This window comes from Pagrus major, chromosome 6 (assembly GCF_040436345.1).
Source record: "Pagrus major chromosome 6, Pma_NU_1.0".
Classification (NCBI taxonomy): domain Eukaryota; kingdom Metazoa; phylum Chordata; class Actinopteri; order Spariformes; family Sparidae; genus Pagrus; species Pagrus major.
Genome location: NC_133220.1, coordinates 33,961,567 through 33,984,421, shown reverse-complemented (window position 1 = coordinate 33,984,421; position 22,855 = coordinate 33,961,567). Strand labels below are relative to the sequence as shown.

The window sequence follows — 22,855 nt, the reverse complement described above, 5'->3', positions numbered from 1 at the left end:
TCCGGCCCGCGACTTAACGTAAAAAATGAAATTTGCATTTTTTTATTAATTGTTTTCCACAATTAAGACAATTTCACATGCAATTTAAATTTTAAAAACAATTAATTCAATGAAGTGCTGATGACATGAAAGAAGCGAAGAAGAAGAAGAAAAGCTAGACCGTTGTAGAAGAAGCTGTGATGTTGCTCTCCAAACGTAAAAGAAAAGTGGATGACGAACACAGACAATTCCAAGAAAGATGGACATTGGAGTATTTTTTTGTTGAGTTCAGTGGAAATGCGATCTGTCTTATATGTAAGGAGAAACTTGCCGTTCTGAAGGAATACAATCTCAAGTGACATTACGCGAGTAAACACGGAGAGCATTATGACAACTACAGGGGAAATGACAGGAAAAAGAGAGCCGAGCAGCTACAAAGAGGACTGCTGTCCCAGCAAGAACTTTTCCACAAAGCTGGTAAAGACGCGGATGCTGCAGTCAAAGCAAGTTACATGGTCAATGAATTAATCGCCAAGGCGGGAAAGCCATTCACAGAGGGGCAGTTTCTGAAGGATTGCATGCTACAAGTTGCTGATATTCTGTGTCCCGAAAAGAAAAGCTTGTTTAACAACCTTGCTCTGTCGGCAAACACTGTGGCAGAGCGGATTAATGGACTTTCACGTAATATCTATGAACAGTTACAGGACAAAGCTTGAAGTTTCATTGCATTCTCTGTGGCACTTGATGAAAGTACTGATGCAACTGACAATGCTCAGCTTGCAATTTTCATCAGGGGTGTGGATGACAGGTTTGAGGTGACAGAAGAGTTGCTGAGTTTGTGTCCGATGCATGGCCATACCAAAGCGAAAGATATATTTCAGCAACTGTGTGATGTGATGGAGCGGCTTGGTCTGCCGTGGAACAGACTGGTGGGCATTACAACCGACGGCGCGCCATCCATGACGGGCAAAAAAAATAAATAAAAAAAAAAAAAACGGACTGGTAGCGCTGGTTCAGAGAAAGTTAGTGGAGGAAAACGCAGACCCAGCGGTCACTCTGCGCTGCATTAGAGAAAGAGCAAGTGCAAATCGTGGCAGCGGCAGCTAGCCGTGGCACTTCTGGTGGCAACGTGAAGTGCCGCGGCAGCTGTCGCCGTTTGCTGTGGCAACTTCCGGTGGCATCCTCAGGTGCCACTGACTTGCCGCGGCATTTACCGACCTGCCACGGCAACTACAGCTTTTTGAGGCACTTGCCACTGACTTGCTGCGGATTTTATAGAATTTTGCTGCTGAACCCTAATAATCAAAAAACCTAGGGTTGAGATGTGTGTGTGTGTGTGTGTCACTTTTTTCCCTGTTTGTTCTGTCAGTCTCAACAGCACAGTAAAGACGACACTATTTAGCTTTTTTGTTCACTCTTTATTAATGTTGTTTTAAGACTCTTCCTCCGTTTCCTCAAATCTGGCAAAAACTTGTAGTTTGCTGCATCCATACGTTTTGCACAGAATTTGTTATAGTCCTCTTTTTTTCTGAAGGCAAAAGTGAAGAATTCAGCTGGAGAATCCTCGTCACCATGGTCATTTCCCCAATTTTGCAGTGAACTGAGGATCTCCGCTTGTTCCACTTTGTCCATCGAAAGGACAGCAGGAAGTTTGAGTCTGCCTTGAAAATGTTCTTTGCTGCACCAGTCAGCTGCAGTCATGCAATCCCTCAAAAAAATATTTTCCTGCAGAAAACAAAAAAATTCAGTGTGGTCAAAGTATATAGTAGGCTACATATTTGTGTTGTTCTCAAATAATTCCTCAAAATTATTGAGCATTTGCAGTGCATAATTTTAAAACGGAATACTGTTTTAATCAACATTTGTGTAATTCAAGACCTTACAGTTGTTAAATTCTGTATTTAAAACATCTACTTCATTCACCTCCCAGATTCAGCTTGCATATGAAATACTTAATCTGCCAACATACACAGGTGTCTATCTAAGCTTCAAGGTTCATAATGTCAAACTAATGTTCTCGTGATTGTGAGCGTTATGTACAACTTCCGCCATCAGGTGTCGCCTTTGAGCAAGTGAAGTGGGCTCTGGCCACTGAACAGCTGTGATGGCAAAGCTGTAAAACCAGAACAACTTTGTTGTTGCTGTGTATTGCATTTAATAGTAAGAAGCAATTTAGTACTTTCAGCAACCCAGTTTTCTGGTGGATCAGAGCAACTTCACATATAGTTAGTTTTTGTTGCCGAGTGCAGAAATTAAGTTACTGTAAGTCAAACTATGTACCAACATCAAATCAGCCTGTATTTATGTCTTCAAGACACTGATTTCACATATGAAATATATGTTTCACATGATTAATCTCGAGTGAGTATGTATGTATGTATGTATGTATGTATGTATGTATGTATGTATGTATGTATGTATGTATGTATGTATGTATGTATGTATGTATGTATGTATCTTACCTCTTCTGAGCTTTCTGTGTCTCCCGTTGTGATCTCTGCAGCTCTGGAAAAACAGTAAAAGATAAGGATCTGAAAATGAATCCATGCTACATTTTGCAATTATGTTAACTTGATCTGCAAAACTAATTTATGCCAAGACAGACAGAAAAGATAAAGTAACGTTGTGCATGCACAGCCACAACACAAACCATTACCTTGTCTTGTCCTGGGAAGATGTGCTCTTCATAAGCAAAGATTCTGCTTGGTATCGGTGTTAGGGGGACGGTAGTATGAGGACCCAATTGCGGACAGACAGAGAGGTACAGGTGAAGTTTCACAAGTGGGAAAGCAAGCTGAGGGTCCGGGGCGTCTGTGGAGGGGGCAGGCTAAGGAGAGAGCAGGCCAGGCTCAGAGGGGGGGTGAGGGTGAAGGTCCAGGTCCAGGTCCAGGGCGTCCGTGGGGGAGGGGGCAGGCTGAGAAAGGAGCAGGCTGAGGTGTTACCAGGCAGAGACTGGTGGAGCAGAGCGGGACCAGAGAGCAGAGCAGAGCAGGCAGGCGGATGCTGAAACAGAGGAACAAAGTCAAAATGTAAGTCTTATCTCAAGTCTTGGTTTATAAGCTAGAGTCAAGCTGTGTACTGACTGAACAGTGGCTACGATCTGGCAGCGAGAGTGTGGCAGGACTGAGTAGAAGTAGGCTGAGGTGATTGCAGGATGAGATGCAGCTGATGGGGCTCTGCTCCGTCTCGGCACACCTGAAACCACTCTGCTCACCACACACACACACACACACACACTCAAACAGCAGCAACAGCAGATGTAACAATCGGCACATGATGGTGTTGTTTTGCAACCATTTAATCAAAATCTACAAAACAAACATGATAATCAACAACAACAACAATAACAATAATAATAATATTTTTTAGCTCACCTCTGGCAAAATGACCTGTGAAAGGAATTGCTGCTTCTCTACTACAGGTCCAGGCACTGACAGGATTTTTTCCAGTCGCTCAATAAATTCTTCTGTCTGGGTTAACAAGTAAAGATGAAACGTGGAAAAACAATATCGTCACTATTTATCAATTCCTCTCTTTCCCCATCCTCTGCCTAAAAGTACTGTTACTTAACATTTGGTAAGTCATGTCATTCCTCCCATTCACCAGCATTTCTCTGTCAAAAAAGACTTCTTCCCTAAAAGTTGTCATATATTACTTACAAAATCTTTAAGTATGTTTTGGAATATAAATTCTAGAAAATCGTGATTTCCAGATATTGGTCACTCACATACTGTTGTTTGCAATTATCTGAAGACAGGACTGTGTGCAAATAAGACAAAAAGAGAACACCGTACATACCTTTGTGTCACTGAATAAAGTGAAATGTTCACTGTAGTGTCTTCGAAGGGCTGGATCAAATCCTCTGTGCTTTGACGCCCAGCGGGGTTGCCAGGTTTGGAAGCTAATTTAAATATTTAAGCTACAAATCAAACAAAAACGTCCAAGCAGAAATAGTTATGTTGAAATAGCTAATCGTAATTGGAATTTTTTGTTTCCTTCTACTACTTCCTTTATTATCAAGTACATATCTGAAAAATAATTATTTTAGTAGGCCCTACTTACCTTGCCTTTGATGCTCCGTATCTCCTGCCGTCTCTTTCTCAAAAATTTTATATACAGTAAACACAAATCTGGCAACCATTAAAAAAAAACATTATTTTGTCAATAAACTGAACAATGTAGGCCTATTAAAATTATTTATACTAAGGTAATGAAATGTTTTTCAAAATTGTTAACATTTTATTGAGATTAAATATTGCAGGTGAGACATAGTAGACTCAAAATGAAGCCGTTGCTCATTAGTAACTTGCTATTATCTCGGCAGTGTTGCCACAGTTACTTTGAAACAGTAATCCGACTACTGACTACTGACTACTTCTTTAAAAAGTAACTTAGTTAAGTTACTGACTACTTGCTTTTAAAAGTAACTAAATTAGATTACTTTTAGTTACTTTCAGCAGATCCCCCGCCGACCCGGCCCGGCCCTATAACATGACAATGACTACCAGTTCTGCCAATACTCTCTTTATGGACACCAACATTTGCAAACATGTCCTTGAAATAGGCTTACTTGTTTTTTAAATGAAAAATAAATAAAAGACAGTCTTTCTTGACTTAACGTAAACATTTTTTAAAAAACTCTTACGTAATACATAGGCCTAATACCACCCCACCCCCTGGAAAAAAAAAAATCAGAAATAAAATGAATTCCATTTAACATGAATACTTATAACAATAAAATAATATACTCTAATGGCACTTAGGCCTATGTAAATGAATGAACATGTAGGCCTATATTGAACATCCCATTGAACCTGTATTTGTCTAACATTAGAGCAGCAAGAAGTGTTTTTAGGAAACAAAAAGTTAAAACAGAAAAAAAATACTTCATTTAACTGAAATACTTATTACAAATGAAATTGACTCCATTAAATCTAATTTAAATACTTCATATGAAAAATAAAGTAGCCTTTCTTGGCTCAATTTGACATAAACACTTCTTTAAACAAAAACAAAATACAATATACATTCTTCACTCCATGCACCACCTCATGTAGCGCAGCCTTCAGATTTGCCTCCATTGTTTCATATTGCTTGTCCAGGTAGCTAGAAAAGCATGTTCTGTGAGGCAGCTCAGCATCGTTACTGGTAGGGATCTTGGATATGATGGTACGAAACGATGGTGAGTCAACAGTGTTCACAGGCAGCATTTCCTCAACCACATAATGCCCAACTATCCTGTTCAACTCCGCCCCACTTACTGGTTTTACACCGAAATCCAGCTTCCTCTGCTTGCTAGGTCTGGGACCTCCTTCACCTGTGTCTTTCGCCGTTGGGACTTGATCCGTTAGCTTCGTTGTGCTGTGCTGTTTCTCCAGATGTTTTTTCAGGTTTGACGTTGTGTTTTTGAAGGTAGACAACACTTTGTCACCAGCGCAAAGTGTACAGCGGACCTTAATGTTGTCATCCTTAACAGAAATAAAATCAAAATAATGCCTGTATTTCCAGCTGCTAAAGGCGGACTTCTCTCCTTCCATGTTCATATCTGACGAGATAGAATCATTTATACCATGAATATTATTTGAAATTGAGGCTTGTAAGTCCCACAGCGTGGTGAGTGGGCATTTTCATGTTGTTTTCAGCACGTTGTCTGTATATGTTCCGGGACCTGTGCCCGTCTCGTCATCCCTGAGCTGTCATATGTACTTTGCGTTCCGGCACCTTATGATTTACAAATTAAGCACTGCCTAGGCCTAAATATAGATCTAACCTAACCCACGTTCCCCCGAAATGCAGAAATAGTAACGCACGGTGTTTTAGAAAAGTAACTTTAATCTGACTACTAGTTTTGGAATAGTTGTTGCGTTAGACTACTCGTTACTGAAAAAAGTAGTCCGACTACAGTAACGCGTTACTAAGTAGCGCGTTACCGGCAACACTGTATCTCGGTATATGCATCAGCAAATATCAGGTAATGGGTGTTGGTTGGCATTACACAAAAACATTAAGATAAAGACAAACCAACAGTGACAGTATAAGAAGATTAAAAGAAAACAGTCAAAATTTAAACAATAGAGAAATTATTTTTATTGTATTTTTTATACTTAATACAGTGAAAAACATTATCATATTATGTATGATGATAAAAAATGAATAAATAGCACAAGGTTGAAACTCTTGTCTGTCTATTGATTTCAGATACAGTGATTACAAACAGCAGGTCAGTAAAAGCCGTGGCGAACAGCGGCAGCTGAGGCTGCCAATTATACAGTAGGAAATGAATTCCCCACTTTGAGAACCACTGGGTATCTCAACAGCAAGTAGAGTATTTTTTGTTTAAATGGGAAAGCAAGCTGAGGGTCCGGGGCGTCTGTGGAGGGGGCAGCCCCCCCTGGTTAAATCACTTTTTATTATCATTACTTTTTATTAAAAACTATCATTTAATAGCCCCACAGTCACTTCATCCTGTGGCAGCTGCTTCAAACAGCTGTAGTTGCCGTGGCAGGTCGGTAAATGCCGCGGCAAGTCAGTGTCAAGTGCCTCAAAAAGCTGTAGTTGCCTTGGCAGGCCAGTAAATGCCATGGCAAGTCAGTGGCAAGTGCCTCAAACAGCCTCAGTTGCCATGGCAGGTCGGTAAATGCCGCGGCTAGTCAGTGGTGCCACCGGAAGTTGCCACAGCAAACAGCGACAACTGCCTCGGCACCTCACGTTGCCACCGGAAGTGCCACGGCTAGCTGTCGCTGCCACGATTTGTGCTTGCCCCTACTGGTGCATTATACATCAGCACGTGCTGTGCAGTAAATGCTTGAAATTTGAACATGTCATGTCTGTCGTCCTGAAATGTGTAAAATACATCAGGTCCAGAGGATTGCAGCATCGCCAGTTCCGGGCTTTTTTGGAAGAAATCGAAGCATCATATGGTGATGTACTGTATTTCACTGAGGTACGCTGGCTCAGCGGGGGAAACGTGTTGAAGAGATTTTTTGAGTTAAGAGCTGAAGTGAAGAGATTCATGGAAGATGGCAGACTGGATGTTCCTGAACTGGATGATCCAAAATGGATAATGGATTTGGCATTCCTTGTGGATATAACACAACAACTAAACATCCTGAACTTAAAGCTGCAGGGTCCTGGTCGGCTCATCACAACAGCCTATAAGAGTGTGAAAGCCTTCTCCACAAAACTGAGACTGTGGAAAACTCAACTGTCTGCAAAAAACCTCTGTCATTTTGCTGCATGCAGATCTCTGGTGGAAGAGGGAACAGCATTCAGTGGTGATGAATATGTCTCTGCTATTGAAAACCTGCAGCAAGAGTTTGATGAGCGATTTGCTGATTTCAAGGCACACCGTGACACTTTTCAGCTGTTTGCAGACCCCTTCTCGGCTGATGTGGAGAGTGTCTCCAGCATGTTGCAAATTGAACTCATTGACTTACAGTGCAACAGTGAACTGAAAACTAAATTCAGAGAGGCACAAGGAAAAGCAGACAAGACTGGAAAGTTTCTCAGAGAGCTGCCTCCTTCATTCCCAGAGCTGTCCAGAGTTTTCAGTCGTGTAATGTGCCTTTTTGGAAGCACATATATGTGTGACAAACTGTTCTCTACAATGAACTTTAATAAAAGCAAGTACAGGACAAGACTTACAGATGCTCATCTTGAGGCTGTACTCAGAGTTTCAACTGCAACCTCCATCAGAGTAAATATGGCTCAGCTATGTGAGCAGAAGCGCTGCCAGGTATCTGGCAAGAAATAAGGCGCGAATGGACTCAGGAATGATTTGTCTGTTGAGTGAAATGTTAAAATAAGTTATTTAAGGAAAAAAAATAATTGCACTAACTGTTAAAATGTGCGTACAGAGCTAGAGTTTTTTTTGTGTTGTTATTTAATATGAAGACAGTACGAACAGAAGTGCTGTCAGTTAGTTCATGAAAGGCTTCCATTAGTTATTTAAGAATGAGGGAAAAAACATTTGCACTCACTGTTAATTTAATAGTTTTGTATTATTATCATACAGTATTTGAAAATAAACCACGTTTTGTATCCAGTAATATTGACTGTGGGGGAGAGGCTGATGAAGATGAAGGAGAGACAGTTGAGGACAGTGAGGATGAGGGGCAACCAGAAGTCAAAACTTAGCCAGGAGACGGGGCCAAGAAGATAGGTGAAGCTGCAAAGAAGAAGGCAAGGTGCAGCCAAGCAGATTTCCTGGAGAAATACCTAGAGAGGAAAGAGGCTAGGGAGCAGGCCAGGCAGAGGGAGGTTCAGGGTGACAAGGATGGGGTGCAACACTTCCTTCTTGGTTTGGTACCCCAGATGAAAAGGCTTGCACCAGAGAAGCAGTCCTGGGTCAGGCTCAAAATGACTGAACTCCTGCATGAGGCAGAATTTGGTGCAGCATACCAGCAGCAGGGAGGTTACTTTGACCAAGCATTTGGTCAACTTGGTCAGTCCACCAGCTTTACCTCTGTATAGTGTTGCTTAGTTTTACTAAATGTATTTGTTATTATTGTTGACTTAATTAATTAACTTCCAATATGTTCTTATTCTTAACTTATTTGTTGTATTTATATGATTAATAGTTTTATTGTTATTAAACTATTTCATATGGATTCCTTGTATGTGTTTTATTAAGTATTTAAGGTGTATTAAGGTTAACTGACTATAACTCCAGTAATTTCCTGTTCAGTATGGGTAAACCTATCTGTAGTAGGCACATGGGAATCATTTATTGAAGTTTTGCTTGTAGGGATATTGCTGGATATTGTGTGGGAGAGTGTTATATGGATGGATCTGGTTTGTAGTTTTGACTCTTTCTCTAGCTGAAACATGAAGATCTACTTTATTGTCCTATTTTATATACTCAAACCTACTAAAAGTTATGAGGACATTTATCGATAGCTTCTATAGCTGTACTGTATGCTTGCTCAACATGACAGTATGCTTTGAAAATGTTAGGTTTTGCAACAACAGTAGTTTATTATTCAACATTACAATCTGAAAACTGCTCATCCATAGTAAATAATGAATAGGGATTTAAACGCATGGAATAAACAAACAAATAAATGTTTGGTTGATGAATAGGTAGAGAACATGAATCAATAAACACACAGCGGGTCAGTTAAATATCTCAACATCAGTTAGTGCTCTTCTAACTTAAGACACCGCGACGGACACGGGAGTATTGTCAGGGTACGCTGCCGGCAGGCGATGCAAAAAACTGGCGGAGGGTTTCCGGACCCGTATGGCCTCAAGTGAACCACGGTTTCCCTGCAGAGGCCTGAGGTTACGCAGGGTGGGCTCGGGGTCATTATCACCATCATCATCATCGCCTGTGACATCCCCTTCATCCTGGTGGTCTCCATCACTTGGACGCAGGTAATTGCACAACACGCAGGTGGCTTTGATGACCTGATCCATTATGCTGGGCTTGAGCTGCATCCTCGGCTGGTAGACCCTCCAACGTTGGCTCAGGATGCCAAACGCATTCTCAGATATGCGGCGCGCTCCAGATAGACGTTAATTGAAGATACGCTTATCCTCGGGGAGGTGTTTTCCTGCATATGGCTTCATGATGTAGGACTTCAGGGGGAAAGCATCGTCTGCCACAATGGCAAAAGGGAGGTCTCCAAGCTGTGGTGCAGACTCAAGTGGAGCAGGGGGTGGCACATTCAGGGCACCTGCTTCAAGAGCCCTACCAAGAGCAGATTTGGCAAAAATGCCACCGTCGCTGTTGCTGGTTACATGCTGCCATTCCGACAGACCGCCATTCCGACATACCGCCATTCCGACATTGTACTATTCAGACATGTCACCATTCCGACATACCACTATTCCGACATGCGAACGTCCCGCCATTCTGACAAAGTTTCGTCCCGGCATTCCGACAAGGCTAACCCTAACCCGCAACCCGTAACCCTAACCCTTTTAAAAGATTTGTCGGAATGGCAACACGCTTAAAAAAGAAATAAATACCACCATTCCGACCTTAGGAGGCAAAAAATGTCGGAATGATGGGATGTTTAATTAAAGGTTTAAGTGTTGCCATTCCGACAATTAGGGCCTAATGGCGGTATGTCGGAATGGCGGTTGCCTCCCGCTGTTGCTGCCGTAGGCCCCAATATCCACAGCCAGGAATCTGTAGTCAGCATCCACAAGGGCAAGGAGCACAATCGAGAATGTCCCCTTGTAATTCCTGTAGGTGGAGCTTGAATGAGCCGGTTTTTGAATGACAACATGTTTGTCATCCAATGCTCCCAGACAATTAAGGAAGTTCCATCTTTCTCTGATTTGCTGCGCCGTGTTTCTCCAGGGTTGCGTCCAAAATTCCATACTAACATGCTATTGAGTATGCTAAAACAGCATGTGAGATTTTTTAGTAACCGAAACCTTAGTATAAACCCAATAGTACGTGAGGTGCATACCATTTCCGGTAAATATTACAGTATGGGGGCGGCTGTAGCTCAGTGGGTAGAGCAGGTGACCAGTGACCAGAAGGTCGCTGGTTCAAACCCCGGCTCCCCTGGGCGGAACTGAGCTACATGCCGAAGTATCCTTGAGCAAGATACTGAACCCCAAAACTGCTCCTGGCACGCAGTTGGTATCTTGTGTGGCAGCCTCTGCCGTCAGAGGGCCCTGCGATGAGCTGGCGACTCATCCAGGGATATACCCTGGCCTCCGCCCTATGTGAACTGGATTTGGCCCCAGTAACCCGCAACGGCAAAGATAAAGCGGCAACATCTCCGCGACCCTCACGGAAAAGCGGTAGATAATGAACTGAACTGAACTATTACAGTATGCAAGCACTGGACACTACGGCGGCACAAATATCCCACAATGCAGCTGTGACGACAACAACAACATAAGGGACAATGGCGGACAGCGACCAAACCAGCTCTGAAACATCTATTATAACGCTTCAATTTAAGTGTAAGATATATGTATGATACTTTAAGTATACGGTTTCACTTATGATGACATTGTTATGGTTGTAATGTTAACTGAGTTAATTAAGGAGCTAACGTTAATTAAGGAGCTAATGTTAATTAAACGGCTACCGTTAGAAACGTTAGTAACGTTAACGTTATGTGTTAACGTTAAATGAAATGAGAGGGGATAGGGGAAGTTGCTAACTTACCCAAATGATTTAACGTTAGTAGGTTATCGCTCTCTTCCTTTGCTTATTGCTAAATTTATTTGATTGATTCCCCAGGGACAGATGAGCTGACAAAAAAGCTCATCCACTGGTGAGGAGCCAACGACAGCCTGTTTACAGGCAAACGAAATGCGGCCATGAAAGGTTTTGAGTAAGTTGACCCTTATGTGCATTAAGTAGGACATAAATTGCAGTGTAAATGGTCATAAAAGGTCTTAAATTTGACTTGGTGGACCCTACAGGCACCCTGCTTTTAATGTGTATTCTTGATTAAACACCATAAAACGTTTGCATCTGAAAAACTCTGCTGTATTAATTGTGAACATAATTGTGTTTGCTTTAGAACATTTGTTAAAGAATCTGGCCTGCAGGGAGTGCTGAGCCCTGCCTGGGTCAAGAAGAAGTGGGAAAACCTAAAGCAAAAATATAAAGTAAGTTGGTCAAACAGTTGTCACAACAGTAAGTTCTAGAAAATATCATTTTAATGGTTGATATTTTTGCTATCATGTTTTGTAGGAATTGAAATGTCCCCAGTCAGGGGTTAGTACTGAGAGTGGTGAGGCTACAGCAGCATCATGGAAGTGGTATGATGCCATGGATGAGGCAATAGGCGGCAGGCCGTCCATTACACCACCTGTCCTTATTGCCTCAGCCAGTCCAGATGCTGCTGTATCCTCACCACCCTCCAACACTGAGAGCAGGCAGGAGGAAGACATTCCGGTGAGGAAACGGAGTAGGGCAGATGTCTTTCAATACTTGAGGGAGGTTGAGGAGAGACAGGAAGAGCGAGAAAGAGACACAAGAGAGAGAAGTGAGACAGCTGAGAGAGGTGGAAGAAAGAGAAGAAAGACGAGAGAGGGAGAAAATTGAGAGAGAGGAAAGAAGAGAGAGGGAGAGAATTGAGAGAGAGGAAAGAAGAGAGAGGGAGACAAAAGAGAGGGAGGAGCGTTTCCTCAAATTAATGGAACTTTTAATTAGAAATAGATAATACAATAGTTTAATCAGTTCAAAATAGTTTTGATTATAGTTTTTGTGTATAGTTTTTGTCATTATTTTGTATATTGTAGATATTTATTAAAGATGTTTTTAATTCACCCATAATCTTGAACTTAATTGATTACACCTTCTTACCTTAGTAAATAACTGCTTGTAATTAATACATTTCCCTTTACCTTTCAGGCTATTTAGGTACAATGTTTGGCATGTAGTGGATCTTGTATTTGAGCATATATTTAAGTTTTCTCCTCTGTAGTAACATACTTCTTTTAATTCAATGGTATTTTTGGTTAAACTGCAAATTAAGAATATTTAGTGAGTGTAAAGAGAAATATTTTCTACACAACAATTACAAGTAACCAGTAAAGTTTAATAAATAAATATAATAATAAAGTAGTAGCAGTAGTTATAATAACAATGTTAACAAATATAATATTGAAAATATTAACAAATATAATGTAGTAGTAGTAAACACACAAAACAGTTAAATTAAATGAATGAGAATAATCATATAATAATTAGAGGGCTCTCTCTCCTGCTGCTGAGGCCATGCAGCATTATATTATATTATATCATATTATGTTCTATTATATTATATATATATATATATATATATATATATATATATATATATATATATATATATATATATACATACATACATACAGGTTTCTTACGGCCATGAAAAACCTGGAAAAGTCATGGAAAATCATTGGTGAAAAAGTATAAGAACCCTGAGAGAGAGAGAGAGATATTATAATATAACTATATATACAATATAACTATATAACTGTTCTAAATAAATATAAATATGTATATATATATATATATATATATATATATGTGTGTGTGTGTGTGTGTATATATACAATAATGTTGCTACTAGAGTGTCAATAATCATGCTCTTGTAGGGCAGGTACAGCAACCTCAGGTGCTGAAACAGCTGCAGACAGTGTGGCCCTTAATGTGTCCCCAGATGTTATTTCAGCACAGCCAGGTACGCCATGGTCATCGTCAGTGGGCTCCATGATGACTTGCTCAACAATGTCACCATTGTCCAAACAGATGTTGTGAAGAATGGCACAACAGGCAACAACCTCCGCAGCAAATGTGGGACTCACTTCAAGGGCCTTAAAGAAAATGGAGCGCCAACGGGTCTTCATCATTCCAAATGCCCGTTCAATAATGCACCGTGCCCTTGAGCGCTTCCGGTTGAACCGAGCCTGTGCAGGGATTAGTTACATTAGCCTGCATCAGTTACTCAACTATACATTTAAATAGCCTAATGCCAGTGTAATGTCATGTCAGTTACATATACAAGATGTTCAATACAAAGTTTTTTGTGTGTATGTAATATAGTGGCCACTTTATGAGGTACACCTGAACAATCTAATGCAATCTAATACAGCTGCTCTGCTGTAAAGTCTACTTTTATGATGCCTTAACATTAATTGTTAATTGTCAGAGGTGTTAAATAACATGTTTTAGCATTGAGGTCATAGTTAGTGATGTTGTTGTACTAGACTGCATTATATTACCGTTATATTATATTATTATAGAGGTACAGTACAACAGCGCCTTTAACTGTGACCTTAGTAATAAACATATAACTGTTAGTTGTATTTATACATTTCTGACAATGTCACCAAAACCTGAACATTAGAAACCTCGTAGAGTTTATAGCAGAGCTGTTGTATTGAACTGAATTAGATTGTAACGTGCAGCAGTTAACGGTACCTAATAAAGTGGCCACTGACTGTATATAACTTACAGTATATATATAACGTTAGGTTACAGTACATATTATGTGTGTGTATTTATACACACACACACACACACACACACACAGTATACTGTATATATTTAATAAACTTAACCATTAAATTACACATAAACTTGGTGCTAACAGTTAAGGTTAAAATCCGTTTGAGTAACGTTAACGCTAGTTGCTTACCTTTTCCAGAAATGTCATGATTATCTGGTGACGAAGATCCCTGCGAGTTACAGAACGAGTTCGCCTGCGGTTCGCATTTATTGTTGTGTGGCTTCTTATTAGATGCATATCAATAATTATTATTATTAGATGTACTAAAGTAGTATTGCAGATTGCCGGTAGAGGTGAGGTTGGCACGGGTTACCACGATTACGCGTCTCCAATCCAACCGGCAAGGGTCTCAGGAAGTGCGTCACTTCCGCACTAAGCAGTGCGTTGGAAAAGATGCATACTACTGTTACTCACTCAAAAGTATGTTGAACAATAGTACACATACTGAGTATGTAGTGTATAGTATGGAATTTCGGACGCAACCCAGGTCTCCTCCGTGGGCACCGGCATGTATTGGCCCTTGAGCTGCTCCCAGATCAGTCGACAGGTTTCTTTAACTATTCCAGCAGCCGAAAGCTTGAAGCAATAGTTACAAAAGAGTCCCCAGTGCTGAGGAACCTGCAGAATAAAATTAATAAATAAATTACACAGATTAGATCTTATTTCCATTATTTTATAGCCTACATGCGTTCATGTCTGTTCAGAGGATTTTGAGAGGAATGATATGTGTGTAATTGGTTCACAAGGAGTCAGTTGTCCCTTAAATGCATTTATCTTATTTTCTTCATTAATAACCTTTAATTACATTAATAGCCTAGTAAAGTAGGCTACTACATCACACAACTACTTAAATTTAAAAACACCTTTTGTAAATACTGAGCTTGGTGAAACTGGTTTTCTTTGTTAAGAGAAGAGATGAACATGACACAAAATTAGGCCTAGGCCTACTTTGTCTGATCATTGTAGTGTAACTAGGTAGAGGTTTTCTCATAATTTCAGGTACAATATTCAGACGAAAAGGCATCAGTAATAATCTTTAATATTTATAACAACAAAAACCATCTCTATTGATATAAGGAAGACTAGGAATTGGCATATAAAAAAATAATTTGTATGCCGGCGGCTGCGGTCATAGAAATATATGTTATGTAAGCTACTCGTTTTATTTAACTCCATTCATATAGGCAAACATTTATTATTTTTATTTATTTCCTGAACTCAGCCACACAATGTCCTCAATGAGCTGTTCGCCGCTTTCATCCCGGCCCAGCTGGAGAGTGGCTGTAATCTTGGTGGCATGTTTATGCTTCACGGCTGGACAACATTGAGGCCAATATGAAAACATTTATACTGGTTGGCTCATCGTTAGGTATAGGTACAGCTATTTGGCTATATGCCAAGCCACTGATTAATATATTATATCTTCGCTTTATGCACTTTCTAACAAATGAGTCATCATGTGTCCATATAGCCTGTGACCACACCGTCGTGCGCCTTTACGCACACACTCTGATCCACTTTGGCTAGGCAGGCTATATGGATGCTATATCCCCAACTAAAAGTATCTCATGTCAAATTGAGAGTATGGTTACGCTTCACAGGCAGCATATATAGCCTAAATGTCGTGGCTTTCCTTCTAACTTTCAAAAAGCCACATAAGAGGGTGAGGGGAGGTATCCTTACAGGAAAGAACCAGGCGATGTCTTGTTTCCAAAAAAGGTTTACTTATGAAAAATAAACAAACAATTTACATCCACTTCTTCCTTGGCTTTCCGTAGAAAAACTGTCTCCTCCTCGCCGCTCTCATCAACACTAAAGCGGAAGCGGTCTGTGACGTCATATTAAATACACAGAATAACATGCAGTCATAAAATTAAATGAACTTAGAAATATAAGTTATCATGTACGTTTTTAACTGTGCATTATGGCTCCTACATATCCGGCCCCTAATGATTAAGCAGGAAGATTAAGCATTATAAATTAACTCAAATACAGAGCCATAAACTGAAACAATCATGAGATTACATTAAACAATATAAGTAATCAAAAATCAATAAAGTATTGTCTCAAACTCTCATGAATCAGTCCCTTTTTTTTTCTTTTCTTCACATCTTTTCAGTATGTGATCTTCTTGTCTTCACATTGCTTCTTGAAGCAAACACAGTTTATTTACTGGTCTCTCCAGAGTGGTGTTCTTGGTGTGTACTTTGACTCTGCGAACTGTTCCACTGGCATCAGGTATGGTTTGGAGAATCCGTCCCATTATCCATGTGTTACGTGGAGCTGAACTGTCGACGAGTAACACCACATCTCCAGGTTTGAAGTTTCTCCTCAACTGCGACCACTTCTGGCGTTCTTGGAGGAGAGGCAGATATTCACGAGTCCACCTTGTCCAAAACAGGTCGGCAAGGTATTGCACTTGCCTCCATCGTCTTCTGGCATACTGATCATCTTTGTTGAATGTTCCCGGTGGCATACTGGGCTGCACTTTCATCAGTATCAAATGATTAGGTGTTAAGGGTTCGATAGCATTTTTTTGCTCTCCAACTTGACCTCGTAGTCTCCTGCAGACTGTACACTCTGATATGAGCTTCCTGATGGCTGAGGTTACTTGAGGTATCCAAAATTTTTGTCTTAGTTGTGACATCATGTAATTGCGTCCACAATGACCAATTTTTCTGTGAACATCCTGCAGGATCAGAGTGGCAGCTCTCGAGTGTTTTGAGAGAATAGCTGGATGTTTTGCATCCTGTGGCATGGCGGAGCTGCTCAACCGGCCTCCTACTCTCAAGATGTTCTCATTCCAAACCGGGTCAAGCTTGTATAGCTGACTATTTCTCTTCACAGGCAACTTATTTTGAAGAGCCTTCACTTCTTCAGGAAACCATTGGTTTTGACTGTGCCTGATGATTTCTGATTCTGCGGCTTTCAGTTCATCCAAGGTTAATGTTTTCTTTTCCATGACAGATTTGTAATTGTCCATGTTTTGATGCACAAACACTCTCTGTTTCTCTGGGTCCTTTTCTGTCTGCTGAATAGCGTGTTGCAACTCTTTTCTTTTCTCTTTCAGGTGGATCAATGTTCCTTTAACTCTCAGAAGCCATGCAACTGCTCCTTTCAGTCTGTCCCAGCTGGAATGATACTGGAGCAATTTGTTCACAGGATCAGACTTTTCTTCAGCACTGATGACATTTGCTGTGATGGTTTTCACTTCTGGATCATTTTGCAGGCTTTGAGTCACATTGTCCAGTCTCTCTGGCCATTCACTCTCAGGCTGTAACAGAAACTGTGGCCCTTTTATCCATGTTTCTCCTTGGATCAAGCTCTTCGCTTTCATTCCTCTTGTGGCCTGGTCAGCAGGATTTTCTGATGTTCTGATGTATCGCCACTGTTGTGGTTTGGTCGCTTCTCGTATGAGAGTAATCCTGTTTGCCACAAAGGTCTTGAAGTGAGCTGTTTCATTGTTGATGTATCTAAGGACCGTTGTACTGTCCGTCCAAAAAAGGGATGGCTGAAGTGGAATTTGCATTTCCTCTCGCAGCATCTTGTCCACTTTAACTGCGATGACCGCTGCAGTTAACTCGAGTCTTGGAATTGTGATTTGTTTAAGTGGTCCAACTCTAGACTTCCCAAACACAAAAGCACAATGGATTCTTCCCTGATGATTCACCAGCACAAGATAAGACACTACACCATAGGCGATTTCACTTGCATCGGTGAAATGATGCAGCCGTGCTTCTGATGTCTGTCCAAAATCCAGGGGCTTAACACATCGGTGTATGCTGAAGTCTGAGAGGTGAGTGAGATCTTCCAACCACTTACACCACTGATCAACTTTCCATCCACTTATTTCTTCATCCCATCCTTGCTTTTCTTTGCACAGATCTCTCAACAGAAGCTTAGCAGGAAGCACCACTGGCGCCAGGAAGCCAAGAGGGTCGTAGATGGAATTTACGACGGACAGAATTCCTCTTCTGGTCCTTGGCTTGTCCTGTACCTGGATCTTGTAGGTGAAAGAATCCTCTTCTGTGCACCATTGTACACCGAGAGCTCTTTCAATGGGCAGAGCATCATGAGTGAGATCAAGCTCTTTCAGCTCACTGGTTCGGTGTTCTTCAGGAATGGATGATAGAACCTTTCTGCTGTTGCTCACCCATTTTGTGAGGTTAAAACCTCCTTCTGCACACAGGTCTCGCAGGTTTTTTACCAAGGCAACAGCTTTTTCTTCTGAACTCACAGATGTTAAACAATCGTCCATATAAAAATTATGTTGAACTGTTTCAACAACTTCTGGAGCAGCTGTGTCTTTTCTATCTTCTGCTGTTCTACGCAGAGCATAGCAAGCAACACTAGGGGAGGAGGTCGCACCAAACAGGTGAACTACCATGCGATACTCCTTAAGTGGTGCTTGCAGGTTGCCATCCGGCCACCACAAAAATCTCAGCAGGTTGGCATCTGCTTCGGGAACTCTCACCTGACAGAACATTGATTCTATATCAGCCATCATCGCTATTGGTTCTTCACGGAATCTGACTAAGACACCAATAAGCGAGTTGGTGAGGTCAGGGCCTTGCAGTAATGCACCGTTCAGGGATACTTCTTGATACGTGGCGGTGCAGTCAAAGACCACACGAATCTTCTTTTTCTTGGGGTGATAGACCCCATGGTGAGGGACGTACCAGACTTTGTTGTCATTCTGGTTAAGCTGCTCCTGAGGGACTTCAACTGCATAGCCCTTGTCGAGTAGACTGTGCATGAACCCCTTGTAGTCTTCAAGAAAAACTTCATTTTTCTGTAGTTTCCTCTTTATACTAGCAGCTCGCTGTTCTGCCATACAGCGGTTGTTGGGCATTTTTACTGTGTCACACTTTAAAGGAAGACCTACACAGTAATGTCCATTTTCATATTTTGTTGTTCTTTGCACTGCCAGCATAAACTGTTTGTCCTCCTGTGACGACTCTTCCTTGTCGTCGTAGCAACGTTCAGGAAAGTCTGTGTTATATTGCTGGACCAGTAGCTGTTCTATTTCTGCCACGGAGACTCTGTTCACACTGTAGTGAGGTGTATTCTCCATGGACTTGCTCTCACTGTTTACAGGTCCACAAACCATCCAACCCAGAACTGTTTTAATGGCATATGGCCCATCATCTTGACTGTTAATTACATGCCATGGTTCCATTGCCTTTGAGTTGTTGGCTCCTATAAGCAGATCAACATTGGCATCAATGTGTGGCAAGTTCACTTCACTCAGATATGGCCATTTTTGCAGATGTTGCTGTCTGGGGATGTTTTCTCTCTGAACAGGAATGTTGTTGTGTGTGAAAACCTTTGGAAAATGTAGATATTCTGTGCTTTCCAAACCGCATACTTCCAGGTCTGAGAGCATGCAACTGTTCATCAGCTTTTGTCCATCCGGTTTGTCTTGACTCATCGTGCTCAATAGGATTTGAGTTGACTTTCCTTTTATGTTCAGTTTCCTTTGCAGCTCCTCTGTACAGAAAGTGGCGGTGCTGCCAGGGTCCATGAAGGCGTATGTCTCGATAGACTTTCCACCCTTCCGAGACCGCACTTTCACTGGAACAATAGACAACAAACAGTCAACTTCTCCGGCCCCAGTATAGCCTACTATTTCTTGAGTTGCAGACTTCTGAGCGCCTGAGATCTCCTCACTTGAAGTGTTTTCATCTTTAGTTGACATATTTGTACTCTCTTTGCCTTCTTTGTCCACATGAAGAACGTCTGGGTGTCTCTGTGAGCACTGCTTGCACACCATTCTTTTCTTGCAGGTCTTGCTAAGATGGCCTTGTGTCAAGCATCCAAAACACAACCCCTTCATCTTCAAAAAATCAACACGATCTTTGTGGGTTAGCTCTTTAAACTTCATGCAGAATTCAAACATGTGATTCTTGTGGCAGAAGAGACACGGTGTTTCAAAGGCATTTGCTGCTTTAAAGGAGGTGTTCTGTTTTACCGATGCATCTGTCTTTTTCTTCTCCACAGACATGTTAGTTGCAAATGTACTTCCTTTCTGTCCACTTCTGGTAAAAGGTCTCTCCTTTTCTTTGTTTTTTCCTGAAGCGGATGTGCGACTGTCTTGGAGGTCTCCAAACAGTGGATCCATGGCTATTTTTGCTTGACGGTCGATGAACGTAACCAAGTCAGCAAATCTTGCTCTGTATCCTCTCTTTTCCAGGATCTCATATGCCACGTTGCGCCATTTTTCTTTCATCTTATATGGCAGTTTGGATACCACTATTTTCATATTCGTCGGGTTATTCATCTCCTCCATAAACTCGACATCTTCCATTGTGTTACGGCAACCAGTCAAAAACAAAGCATATGCACTGAGTGATTTTCCGTCTTCAGATCGGATCTGTGGCCACTTCAAAGCTTTGTCAATGTAAGCACTGGCTATCATAAGCTCATCTCCGTAATGCTTCTGTAGCAGTCGTTTTGCTTCTGTGAATCCTCTGCGCGGTGGCATATGTTCACAGCTTCGCACAAGCTCTTGTGGTTCTCCTGCAGTGTACTGTTGCAAATAATACAGCTTGTCTTGATCGTTATCAGCTCTCTGTTCAATAGCCTGTTCAAAGGCTCTAATAAACGATCGGTAGGTAAGTGGATCACCTCTGAACACTGCAACATCTTTAATTGGTAGCTGAGCTTGTTTCTGTTGAGTAACCAACATCTCTGTAATCACATTCTGTTTTTGCATTACCTGGAGAATGCCATCACTGTTTTTGTCACGCTCTTGTCTGTCACTGTTGTCTGTGTGTCTTGGCCTGACAACCTGTGGTTCTGTACCTTGAAACAATCTGAAAGGAATCTTCATTTCAGCTGCAGGCTGGTTTGTGAGGGAAGATGGTCTCCTTTCACTTTTCCTTACTTGGGCTCCACTTGTTGCATGTGAGCGGACATAGCTGTTCATGCCATCTTCAGATCGCTCATACTCCTTTAAAACTTTTACTGTAGCTCGTTTCTCTGCAATAGCTGCTTCTAAATTCAATTTTTCCAGCTTGGCTCTGATGCGTGCTTCTTCCATCTCAAGCTCTTGCTTTTGACTCAAAACTGCAGCACGTTCTACCAGTCCAGCTAACTTTGCTTCTTCAGTAGCACGAGCTGATGATGTTCTGGAGGATGTGACAGATGTGCGTCCCAAAAGTGAACTCTTTTTCCCTGATGGTTTAACCGACACTTGTGATGCACTATCTTCAGGAGTCACATCATCATTTACATCAACAGTAGCTGACAAATGTTCTTTTTCCTTTTTGCTTTTATTCACAGCATCCATCCATTTTTCAACATTTTTAGCAAACTGAGTGACTGTCTGCATCTTAGGTTCAACCCAACTGGTTTTATCTGCATTCTTCTCTTCCTCTGGCAGAAGATCCCACACTTGGTAAGTTACATCTTCAAACTCCGTGACCAGAGAACAAAAAACATTGTCCATGCACATTTGCACTTTTTGCAGATTGTCATCATCACTCATCAAATTTTCAATTTCTCTCGTCTTACCAGTGATCTTGGATAAAACAGCTCTTCTGGATGCAATGAGTCTGTGCAGCTTATCCTCCAGCGCCCTCTCCGTCAGCTTAATTGGTCTCTTTTTTTCCACATCTGCCGCATCAATAAACTCCTTTTTATCGGCCATTCTTCAGCAAAGCAGTGCATAAATTGTGTGCAAATGAGTAAAGAATGTCCACTTTACACATCCAACTTGTGCAACACAACTTCTGAAACATGCACGAACTTCAAAGGCTTCATAAAAGACGAGTTATCTTAATTGCATGCGGCGCATCCACTGCGAAACGAGCTTCATTGACTGCAACTTCGCCGTCCATGTTCATTCAGATCCGACTCAAAGTCTTGTTTTAATCCTTTTTCGGAGGTTTCATTGCATCAAACACATACCATGAAGTCGTAATGCGTCCGGTCTCCAAGCCGTGCGTCGGGCTTCACCTGGATGTCCCCCGGTGGCGAGTTAACGAGCTCGTTACGCACCCGCGGCTCCGTGGTGTTAATCCTCTCTGAGTAGTTTTTCTACTAATGTCGTGGCTTTCCTTCTAACTTTCAAAAAGCCACATAAGAGGGTGAGGGGAGGTATCCTTACAGGAAAGAACCAGGCGATGTCTTGTTTCCAAAAAAGGTTTACTTATGAAAAATAAACAAACAATTTACATCCACTTCTTCCTTGGCTTTCCGTAGAAAAACTGTCTCCTCCTCGCCGCTCTCATCAACACTAAAGCGGAAGCGGTCTGTGACGTCATATTAAATACACAGAATAACATGCAGTCATAAAATTAAATGAACTTAGAAATATAAGTTATCATGTACGTTTTTAACTGTGCATTATGGCTCCTACACTAAATGACTTTCTTACCTCAAACATACAGCAAGCCGTTGCTCAGGATCGATTGGCTCACGGTAGTTGGTTCGTGTCCTCCTGAGGTGAGGACCCAGTATCTCCAGAAGGGCTTCAAACTGTGCTATCGACATCCTGAAATATTGTCTGAAGCGTGGATGATAGAGGCGCAGGTCTTGGATGAGCCTATGGAACTCTCCATGTTCCGCCCGCCTTTCCAAAATAGGATGGACCCAAAACTTTCTCTTCTTTTTCTTGTTTAAAAGAATGAAAATAACATTGTCGTCGCTGCTACTTACTATGTCCATTTTCTGTCAGATAATGAACTGCAACTTTTTTTTCGTTTGGTGTGAAATTAGAACATAAGAATGCGAACATTTCGCACTGGACTCAGTGTGCATGCTTTACATGCGGAAAATTGCCGAAAGGATATTCCGCAAATCCGTGCCGCATTTTCGTATCGCACTGGTGTGAAACGGCTTTAAGGCATGTCATGTGAATAGCAGTGCAGCTCAAGTTGCCTGCCTGAACTAGCTTGCGG

The 22,855-nt window shown here is 41.4% G+C and overlaps 1 long non-coding RNA gene across 1 annotated transcript; it reads right to left on the bottom strand.

Moving 5' to 3' along the window:
- Nucleotides 1–1,376: 1,376 nt before the first annotated feature.
- LOC140997465 (uncharacterized) lies at nt 1,377–3,047 on the bottom strand. The gene is made up of 3 exons (XR_012179368.1): nt 2,636–3,047; nt 2,442–2,484; nt 1,377–1,704 (listed from the first exon to the last, which is right to left on the bottom strand). It is a non-coding gene; the product is annotated as an uncharacterized lncRNA (long non-coding RNA).
- Between the last annotated feature and the right edge of the window lie 19,808 nt (nt 3,048–22,855).